The sequence below is a fragment of the Zea mays genome, chromosome 2, assembly GCF_902167145.1.
Source record: "Zea mays cultivar B73 chromosome 2, Zm-B73-REFERENCE-NAM-5.0, whole genome shotgun sequence".
Lineage (NCBI taxonomy): Eukaryota > Viridiplantae > Streptophyta > Magnoliopsida > Poales > Poaceae > Zea > Zea mays.
The window spans coordinates 148,673,524-148,684,978 of record NC_050097.1 but is presented as its reverse complement, the minus strand read 5'-3'; positions in this window follow the sequence as shown (position 1 = coordinate 148,684,978).

Below are 11,455 nucleotides of genomic sequence, written 5' to 3'. Positions count from 1 at the left end.
TATCAAGGTTTTCTCCTGTTCTTCAGACAATTGGGATCCCAATAGCACCTTCTGCTCTGCTAAGTCGTCACATAAAAGCATGGGCTTCGGCTGATCGGCCGAAGCAGCTTTCTCCCTTCTAAACTTGTACTGCTCACAAGCTTCAACTCCATCTATGTTGTGGATTGCTTTTGAGTCTGTCCAGTTTCCTTCGGCCCTTCTGGCAGCTTCCTGACTTCCATGAATGGCAATAGGTCCTTGGTCCAAAGGTATCTTCATGCAAAGATATGCTGGATGAAGAATTGCTTCGAAGGCATTGAGAGTTCCACGACCAATGATTGCATTGTAAGGGTATTCCATGTCAACAATATCGAACACAACTTGTTCAGTCCTTGTGTTGTTGATAAATCCGAAGGTTACTGGCATTGTGATTTTTCCAAGTGCTACAATCTGCCTTCCTCCGAAGCCACAAAGGGGATGTGTGGCATCATGGATCTTGTCTTCGGGCTCTTGCATCTGTCTGAAGGCCTTAGCAAATATGATATCAGCTGCACTGCCTGTATCAACCAAAACATTATGGACCAGAAATCCTTTGATCACACAAGAGATAACCATAGCATCATTGTGTGGGTAATCCTTGAGCTAAAGATCCTCTTGAGAGAAGGTAATTGGAATGTGAGACCATCTTGACTTGATGAAGGGTCCTTGTACCCCTACATGTTGTACTCTTCTCTGTGCCTCCTTCTTCTATTTCTTGTTGGCCGGCTCTGAGCATGAACCGCCTGTTATCGGGAGGATCAGCTTCGGAGCCGAAGAAGTTCGAGCTTGGTTCTTGAACGAAGCCATTGTCTCAGAAAAAGTGGAAGTGAGTTCACCGGAGGTGGGCACCAATGTTGGGGGGCTTGTTCTCAAATGCTATGAATTAAGAACAAGGCAACATAAAATGTTACGTATTAATGCCCTTCGTCCGCTGAAGCATTATCTCCCCAAGGATTTAATGAACTTCGGACGAAGACCATGAGTTGAATATCACGAAGGTCGCACCTTCGTGATTAGATTTACAAAATAATACGAAGTATTATTAAACATGAAACATTAAAGATAAATATATCAGAAATAGATAACATCATTCACATAATTTATTATATGAATCTGAAATGTCAGAACATAATGTTTAGGTACATCTATACCTTTGCCTTGACAGATAATAATTCCCAAGCAATGCGTTTGCGATTACAGGAATGCGTGAACAGTAAAGGAATATTGTTCACTATTTATAGACACAGGACACAGCCTGTAAAGAATTACAATCATGCCCCTTATAAAAGTTTACAATAATGACTCAGACCCTTATGGGCTAAAAGGTCATTCTATCTTTAAGTCGTTTCGATCCTTCGTCTTCGGACATGCTATAACACCGAAGCTTCATGAATGGTAGCTTCGGTCATCATGTATAAGCAGCTTTAGCCGAAGCTGTTTCTTCCTGCAGGACCTTCGGCGACGAAGCATGGTCCTAACAGCGCGGTACTAGTGCGAGTGGCGGTGCAGTTTCTCGCACGTAGTAACCGGCGCGCCGGTTACATGACGTGTGGGCCTAGGCCTCCATGCTGGACGCGTCGAAGTCGAAAGGGTGTGCCCCCTTGGTGCGGTTGCATGCCTCCTGCATGGCGGTCCGCCCTTTCACCCGCTGGTCCGGGCGATAGTGGAGGAAAGCTTGTAACCACTAGGATGTTGTGCGCTCCGCGCGCGGCAGTTTGGCTTCTTCTGCCCTGGGCCAGCTTGCATGACGCGTGGGACCCAACCCCCGTGTCGTAGGGGGGGATCTTGGAGCGTGTTGGAGAAGACTCAGTCCATGCCGGCTGAGGACGCAAGTGGGGAGAGTCGCCTTTAAAAGGAGGGTGACCCCCTTGGATGGCAACCATGTCTTCGCACTCCATGTATCGCGTCCTTCCACCTTCCGAGCCCACGGATGGGGAGCGCTCGCGTCGCTTTCGTCTTGCCGTCGTTGGAGGAACGCAACTTCGCGGAAGTTGGTACCTTTCAGCCATCGTTCGGCTTCAAGGATTTTCATTAGGCAACCCGGCCGCATCCCCTCGCCGGTGGTCACCCAAGACGGTGACCACCAGTTCTAGGGTGGGGAGAAGCAAGCCAGGCTGCGGCCTCTGCCCCTCCCTCAGCTTCAAGGATGTTCATCATCCTGGCTGGGGCAGAGGGCGAGGTGAGCCGGAGCTCTACCTCCCGCGCGGGTCAGCGGACCACCTCTTCTTCTAGCTTCTGGGGGTGGAAACCATCCCCCAGCTCTGCGGAGGAGGCGCCCTCCAGCCATGCCAGGGAAGGCGAACTGTTGCTGCCCAGCTAGGATGCAACAATCCGTCCTCTGTCCTCGCTTTTGTGGCGAGGACGGGAGTGAGGACCTGCCGGTGCGCTTTGGGGCGGCCGGCGCTCGCTGGTGCGGTGTTGGTGGGAAGGTGGACACCGCCGTCGGTGCTGAGGTGGTGGCGGCTGGAGAAAGCTTCTCCGCCGTTGAGACCGTCAGTGCCACCTGCGGACTGACCTCCGGCTCTTTGGCTTTAATGTCTGGTTCTCATCCCTTGAGTGGGGACGCGAACGAGAGCCTTCCGGTGGCGGCGTTCGTCCTGGGACCATCGCTGCTGCCGCAGAGGTCGCTGGCGGGTCGCCTGGAGTTCGTCGTCCCACAGGCTCTCCGATGTGGAGGTTGTTCATACCCGCGGGAGTGGAACCGGAGTTCTGTTTTTAATGGCACCTTGAGTGTCGGTGTCTTGTTCATTGCGGCTATCGGGGCCTGAACATCTAGGTATTTTTGTTGTAATACCATATTTTTTCCTCATTTCGAGCACTAGGACTCGCCTGTCGGCTAACTGAACCGCTTAACCAAGTGTGAGTTGCCTCGTGCGAAGGTGACGAGTGAGGTATCCGTATCCCGGAGGCGTAGGAGTCCCTCGGCTCGGTCGGCCTTGCCGCTCGAGGCTTCTCTTGCTTAGTTAAAGGAACCCTCGGCCGCTCTGCGATGAGCCGGAGCCGGAGGCAGCGGTGTCAGCATGGACAGAGGCAGAGTTGGCTCGAAAAGAAGACTTTGTTGGCCGAAGCCTGGCCGGGCCATCCATTGGCGGGACCAGCGCCGGAGTCGGGTTGCCAGGGCCATGAGCCGGGCTGGTGTCCTCGGGGGACAGCTGGCTTGGCTTCGGGGCGGCCGGCCGAGCCGTCTGCTCGGGCCGGGTTCTTGGAGGAGACCCTGGCGGCGATGGCCCGGGTGTGGTGCTGACGTCGTCCTTCAGAGCAGAGATCCTTCGCCCGTGTTGCCGTCCGAGGCTCGGTCGGACTTCGCCGAAGGTGGAGTTGACGCCGAGGGTGCTGCTGCTCCCCCTCCATCGACGTCTGAGCCTGCAGGATCGGTTCACCTGTAGTATGCATATGTTTTTTGCGGTCGCGGAGGCCCAAACATACTATCGTCGTGTTGTAAAGCTGTGTTTCTTTTCCTCTTGTTTCGAGTATCAGGGCTTGCTCGTTGGTAGCAGAATCGTTTATCCGAGCTAGAGTTACTTCTCACGGAAGGTGATGAGTGAGGTATCCGTATCCCGGAGGCGTAGGAATCCCTCGGCTCGGTCGGCCTTGCCGCTTACATGTACTCTTGCTCGTCCGCGGGATTCTATTATCGACGTAGCCGAGAAAACCCGAAAAACCGTTTCGGTAGAAAGTCTTTTGAGCGTTAAGGCTTGTTCGGTCAGCAGGATCGCTCATCCGAACGTGAGTCACTTCTCGCAGAAGGTGATGAGTGAGGTATCTGTATCTCGGAGGCGTAGAAGTCCCTCGGCTCGGTCAGCCTTGCCTGCTTACGTGTACTCCGTCGTTTTCATGATCCCACTACCGAGGTAGTCGAAAAGCACGAAAGATATTCTGGCAGAAAGACTTTTTCCGAGGAAAATTTTGACGCGGAGGGGGTTCCCCCCTTCTAGCCCCCGAGGGAGGGTCGGGCTTTGCCGAGGCAAGGCTGACCCTTCCTTGATGGTTAGACTTCATATGTAAACGAGGTATATGAACGGCTTGAAAACATCTTAAGGGTAGAAGCGATGTAGCTGTCGGATGTTCCAAGCGTTGCTGTAGACCTCGCTTTGACTGTTGGCCAGCTTGTACGTCCCGGGCTTCAAAACCTTGGCGATGACAAACGACCCTTCTCAGGGAGGCGTGAGCTTGTGCCGCCCTCGGGCGTCTTGTCGTAGTCGAAGCACCAAGTCGCCCACCTGGAGGTCTCGGGACCGAACCCCTCGGGCGTGGTAGCGTCGCAGGGACTGCTGATACCGCACCGAGTGTAGTAAGGCCACGTCCCGAGCCTCTTCTAGCTGGTCCAGTGAGTCTTCTCGGTTGGTTCGATTGCTTTGGTCGTCGTACGCCCTCGTCCTCGGGGAACCGTATTCTAAGTCTGTGGGCAAGATGGCCTCGGCCCCATAGACTAGAAAGAACGGTGTGAAGCCCGTGGCTCGGCTCGGCGTTGTCCTCAGACTCCAGACCACCGAGGGGAGTTCCTTCATCCATCACTTGCCGAACTTGTTGAGGTCGTTGTAGATCTGTGGCTTGAGTCCTTGCAGAATCATGCCGTTAGCACGCTCTACTTGCGCATTCGTCATGGGGTGATCCACGGCGGCCCAGTCCACCCGGATGTGGTGATCCTCGCAGAAGTCCAGGAACTTTCTGCCGGTGAACTGGGTGCCGTTGTCGATGATGATGGAGTTCGGGACCCCAAAGCGATGGATGATGTTGGTGAAGAACGCCACCGCCTGTTTGGACCTGATGCTGTTTAGGGGTCGGACCTCGATCCACTTGGAGAATTTGTTGATGGCGACCAGCAGGTGCGTGTAGCCCCCGGGTGCCTCCTGCAAGGGACCAACGAGATCCAGACCCCACACAGCAAACGGCCAGGTGATGGGTATTGTTTGCAGAGCCTGAGCGGTTAGGTGTGTCTGCCTTGCGTAGAATTGACACCCTTGGCAAGTGCGGACAATTCTAGTGGCGTCGGCCACCGCGGTCGGCCAGTAGAAACCTTGTCGGAAAGCGTTTCCAACAAGGGCTCGAGGCACAGCGTGATGACCACAAGCCCCCGAGTGTATTTCTTGTAAGAGCTCCTGGCCTTCGGCGATGGATATGCATCGCTGGAGGATGCCGGAGGGGCTGCGGTGGTAGAGCTCCTTCCCATCACCCAGTAAGACGAATGACTTGGCGCGCCACGCCAGTCGCCGAGCTTCGGCTCTGTCGAGGGGTAGCTCTCCTCGGTGGAGATATTGCAGGTACGGGGTCTGCCAGTTTCGATTAGGCGTGACCCCATTCCGCTCTTCCTCGATGCGTAGAGCCTCACCCTCGGTAGCCGAGGGTGCCTCGGGCGGGGGCCGAGGGTGCCTCGGGCGGGGGCCGAGGGTGCCTCGGGCCGGGCCGAGGCCTTCTCGGGCTCGGGTGTGTCGTTTGTCTTGACTGAGGGTTGATGTAGGTCCCAGGAGAAGACGTTCGGGGGAACCGTTGTTCGCGCCGAAGCTATCTTCGCTAGCTCGTCCACAGTCTCGTTGTACCGCCGGGCAACGTGGTTGACCTCGAGCCCGTAGAACTTGTCCTCCAGGCGCTAAACCTCGTCGCAGTAGGCTTCCATCTTCGGGTCGTGGCAGTGGGAGTTCTTCATGACTTGGTCGATGAGAAGCTGTGAGTCACCGCGAGCGTCGAGGCGTCGGACCCCTAGCTCGATGGCGATGCGCAACCCGTTGACCAGAGCCTCGTACTCAGCCACGTTGTTGGACGCCGAGAAATGGAGGCGCAGCACGTAGAGGAGGTGCTTCCCGAGGGGCAAGATGAAGAGCAGGCCCGCGCCTGCCCCTATTTTCATCAGCGACCCATCGAAAAACATGGTCCATAGTTCCGGTTGGATCGGAGCTGCCGGGAGCTGGGTGTCGACCCATTCAGCCACAAAGTCCGCCAAGACTTGGGACTTGATGGCCTTCCGAGGGGCGAACGAGATTGTCTCGCCCATGATTTCCACCGCCCACTTTGCAATCCTACCCGAGGCCTCTCGGCACTGGATGATCTCCCCCAGGGGGAAGGATGACACCACAGTCACCGGATGAGACTCAAAGTAGTGTCGCAACATCCGCCGCGTCAGAATCACTGCGTACAGCAGCTTCTGAATTTGTGGGTAGCGGATCTTGGTCTCGGACAGTACCTCACTGATGAAGTAGACCGGCCTCTAGACGGGCAATGCAAGCCCTTATTCTCGTCTTTCGACCACGATCGCGGCGCTGACCACCTAAGTGGTAGCAGCGACGTAGATCAAGAGGGCTTCTCCGGCAGCGGGAGGCACCAGGATGGGTGCGTTTGTAAGGAGCGCCTTCAGGTTCCCGAGGGCTTCCTCGGCCTCGGGGGTCCAAGTGAAGCACACGGTCTTTCTTAAGAGGCGGTACAGAGGTAGGCCTCTTTCGTCGAGGCGCGAGATGAAGCGGCTCAGAGCCGCAAGGCATCCCATGACCCTCTATACTCCTTTCAAGTCCTTGATGGGCCCCATGTTGGTGATGGCCGCGATTTTCTCCGGGTTGGCCTCGATGCCCCGCTCGGAGACGATGAACCCCAAGAGCATGCCTTGGGGGACTCCGAAGATGCACTTCTCAGGATTGAGTTTTACGCCTTTCGCCTTGAGACACCGGAATGTCGTTTCAAGGTCGGAGAGGAGGTCGGAGGCTTTCCTCGTCTTGACTACGATGTCATCGACGTAAGCCTCGACCGTTCGACCAATGTGCTCTCTGAACACGTGGTTCATGCTCCTTTGGTACGTCGCACCCGCATTCCTCAAACCAAATGGCATAGTAACGTAGCAGTACATGCCAAAGGGCATGATGAAAGAAGTCGCGAGCTGGTCGGACTCTTTCATCCTGATTTGGTGATACCCTGAGTAGGCATCGAGGAAAGACAGGGTTTCACACCCAGCAGTGGAATCCACGATTTGATCGATGCGAGGCAGAGGGTAGGGAACCTTTGGACATGCTTTGTTTAGACCAGTGTAGTCTACACACATCCGCCATTTCCTCCCTTTCTTTCTCACAAGCACAGGGTTGGCAAGCCATTCGGGATGGAATACCTCTTTGATGAACCCTGCAACCATCAGCTTGTGGATCTCCTCGCCTATGGCTCTGCGCTTTTCTTCGTCGAATCGGCGCAGAGGCTGCTTCACGGGTCGGGATCCAGCTCGGATATCCAGCGAGTGCTCGGCGACATCCCTCGGTATGCCAGGCATGTCCGAGGAACTCCACGCGAAAACTTTGGCGTTCGCACGGAGAAAGTCGACGAGCACAGCTTCCTATTTGGGGTCGAGCTCGGAGCCGATCCGGATCTGCTTGGAGGTGTCGTTGCTGGAGTCGAGAGGGACGGACTTAACCGTCTCTGCTGGCTCGAAGTTGCCGACGTGGCGCTTCGCATCTGGCGCCTCCTTGGAGAGGCTCTCTAGGTCGGCGATGAGGGCCTCAGATTCGGCGAGGGCCTCGGCGTACTCCACGCACTCCACATCGCATTCGTACGCGTGTCGATACATGGGGCCGACGGTGATGGCCCCGTTGGGGCCCGACATTTCGAGCTTGAGGTAGGTGTAGTTGGGGACGACCATGAACTTGGCGTAGCATGGCCTCCCCAGTACTGCGTGGTAGGTTCCTCGGAACCCGACCACCTCAAACATGAGGGTTTCCCTTTGGAAGTTGGAGGGAGTCCCGAAGCAGACGGGCAGATCGAGTTGTCCGAGAGGTTGGACGCGTTTCCCAGGGATGATCCCGTGAAAAGGCGCCGCACCGGCCCGGACCGAGGACAGATCGATCTGCCGGAGCCCGAGGGTCTCGGCGTAGATGATGTTGAGGCTGCTGCCTCCGTCCATGAGGACCTTGGTGAGCCTGACGTTGCCGATGACGGGGTCGACAACGAGCGGATATTTCCTCGGGCTCGGCACGCAGTCGGGGTGGTCGCCCTGGTCGAAGGTGATGGGCTTGTCGGACCAGTCTATGTAGACTGGCGCCGCCACCTTTACCGAGCAGACCTCCCAACGCTCTTGCTTGCGGTGCCGAGCCGAGGCATTTGCCATTTGCCCATCGTAGATCATGAAGCAGTCGTGGACCTCGGGGAACTCCTCTGCCTTGTGATCCTCCTTCTTGTCGTTGTTGTGGGCCCTGCCACCTTCCATCGGTGGCCCGGCCTTGTGAAAGTGGCGCCGAAGCATGACGCACTCCTCAAGGGTGTGCTTGATGGGCCCCTGATGATAGGGGCATGACTCCTTGAGCATCTTATTGAAGAGATTGGCACCTCCAGGAGGTTTCCGAGAGTTCTTGTACTCAGCGGCGGCGATAAGGTCCGCGTTGGTGGCGTCGCGTTTCGCTTGCGACTTCTTCTTGTTCTTCTTCTTGGTGCCCCGCTGAGTGGACACCTCGGGGACGTCTTCCGGCTGGCGGCCCTGGGGCTGCTTGTCCTTTCGGAAGATGGCCTCAACCGCCTCCTGGCCAGAGGCGAACTTGGTGGCGATGTCCATCAGCTCGCTCGCCCTGGTGGGGGTCTTGCGACCCAGCTTGCTCACCAGGTCACGCAGGTGGTGCCGGCGAGGAACGCGCCGATGACGTCCGAGTCGGTGACGTTGGGCAGCTCGGTGCGCTGCTTCGAGAATCGCCGGATGTAGTCCCGGAGAGACTCTCCCGGCTGCTGGCGGCAGCTTCGGAGATCCCAGGAGTTCCCAGGGCGCACGTACGTGCCCTGGAAGTTGCCGGCGAAGGCTTGGACCAGGTCGTCCCAGTTGGAGATCTACCCCGGAGGCAGATGCTCCAGCCAGGCTCGAGCGGTGTCGAAGAGGAACAGGGGGAGGTTGCGGATGATGAGGTTGTCATCGTCTATTCCACCCAGCTGGTAGGCCAGTCGGTAGTCCGCGAGCCACAGTTCCGGCCTCGTCTCCCCTGAGTACTTTGTGATGGTAGTCAGGGTTCGGAACCGGGTCGGGAACAGCACCCGTCGTATGGCCCGGCTGAAAGCCTGCGGACCGGGTGGTTCGGCCGAGGGACTCCGATCCTCCCCGCTGTCGTAGCGTCCCCCACGCCTGGGGTGGTAGCCTCGGCGCACCCTCTCGTCGAGGTGGGCTCGACGATTGCGGTGGTGGTGCTCGTTGCCGAGGCGACCCGGGGCCGCAGGCGCCGTGTTGCGCGTGCGCCCGGTGTGGACCGAGGCTTCCCGCACGAATCGGGAAGTCGCGGCACGATGCTCCGAGGGGTACCCCTGCCTTTGGGAGGCAGAGCTTTCGACCCGTCGGACCGCGGCATCCTCTAGGAGATTCTTGAGCTCTCCCTGGATATGCCGCCCTTCGGTGGTCGATGGTTCCTGCATCGCGCGGAGTAGTATTGCTGCTGCAGCCAGGTTCTGGCCGACCCCACTGGAAGCCGGTGGCGGCCTTGCCCTGACGTCGTCGGCAACGCGGTGCTGGATGCCATGGGGTAGATGACGCGCTTCTCCGGCCGGAGCTTGGTCTGCCCATTCCTGCCCGATGTTCCGCCGAAACTGCTCAAGTGTTCCTGCTCCCTCGTCGAGCCTGGCCTGCATCTCGCGGATTTGCTCGAGATGTGCGTCCTGACCCCCTGCAGGGACTGGGACCACAGCTAGCTCCCGAAGGATGTCAACACGAGGCGCAGGCCTAGGGGGATCGCCGTTTTCCAGCATACCAAGATGGTTGCCTTCGCCGGGACCCCCTAGATCGACGTGGAAACATTCATGACTTGGGCCGCAGTCCTCGTCGCCGAAGCTGCGACTACCATCGGAACAATCGGAGAGGCAGTAGTCGCATGCGGTCATGAAGTCCCGCATGGCACTGGGGTTACCGAGCCCGGAGAAATCCCTACAAAAGTTGGGCTCGTCATCGTCCTCGGAACCCGAGGGTCCGTAGGTCGAGACGGTTGTCAGTCTGTCCCAGGGCAACCGCATATGGTACCCCGGAGGGTTGGTACATGCCTCTATGAAGGCTTCCACCGAAGCGAGGTCGCTTGGTGGGTCAAAGCTGAATCCAAAAGGCACGAGATGGGAATCGGTCGGTACCTCTTGGTCGACGGGCGGTGACGAAGTCGCGCTAGGGGCGGACTGCACCGTTGTCTCAGGTACGAGGGCGACGCCCAGCAAGTCCTTCGCGAGCGTGCTGGTGTCGTTCGTCTGCTTGGGGTTGGCGTGTTGCGGGGAAACAATGCTCGTCTTCATCTCAGACGCAAGGTCGAAGCCCGACGTGTCCCCCGCTGGGGCACCGGCGTCGTCGACTTGCTCGACAGCCGACGAGGTGCCGCCTCCTGCTTGGCCATGGTTGCCCCGTCTCCTCCTCCGTCGGTGGGGGAGGTGACGGGACAAACCCGGATGTTGTTCTTCCGCCATGTGGGGAAGACGTCGTTGACTCCGCCGGCGGCAGGCGGGCTGACGACCTCCATTGTCGCTATCGCGCGGCGAAGGAAGGAGTATCATGTCGTAGCTTCCGTCGAGGGACATGAACTCAAGACTCCCGAAACGGGGCATCGTCCCGGGTTGGAAAGGTTGCTGGAGACTACCCATCTGGAGCTTGACGGGAAGCTGTTCGTCAACACGTAGCAGTCCCCTACCTAGCGCGCCAACTGTCGGCGTTTCGACCCCGGGGGGTCCCTGGACCGACGAGTAAATTGTCGCTGCGTGTCCTAGCCCAGATGGGTCGGCACGAGACGGGACACAAAGGGGGGAGAACAGTAAGGGGAACCCGCGGCCTTCGTGTTGTCCTGCGCCCAGGGTGGATGGATGCGCTTGCAGTAGGGGGTTACAAGCGTTCGCGTGGGAGAGAGTGAGAGCGAGAGCCTTATGCGTCGACCCGTTCTCCAGCGCGGCCAACCCTCTCGTACGAGAGCCCTGAACCTTCCTTTTATAGGCGTAAGGAGAGGGTCCAGGTGTATAATGGGGAGTGTAGCAGTGTGCTAACGTGTCTAGCAGAGAGGAGCTAGAGCCCTAAGTACATGTCGTCGTTGCAGTCGAAGAGGTTTTGGCACCCTATTCATGTGATGTCGTGGCCGTCGGAGGAGCGCTTGGGCCCTGTGGAAGGACAGCTGTCGGGGCTATCGAATCCTTGCTGACGTCTCCTTGCTTCCGTAAGGGGCTGAGAGCCACCGTCGTCATGGAGCACGCGGGGCGCCATCATTATTTGTTTACCGGGGTGAGCCAGATGGGACGCCGGTCTTGTTCCCCGTAGCCTGAGCTAGCTAAGGGTAGGGTAATGATGGCCCCCCCTGTTACGTGGTCGGTCCGAGCCCTAGGTCGAGCGAGGCGGAGGCTCCTCCGAGGTCGAGGTCGAGTCCGTCTTCTGAGGTCGATGCTGAGTCCGCGCCCTGGGGTCGGGCGAGGCGGAGTCCGTCTTCCGAGGTCGAGGTCGAGTCCGAGCCCTGGGTTGGGCGAGGCGGAGACCGTCTTCCAA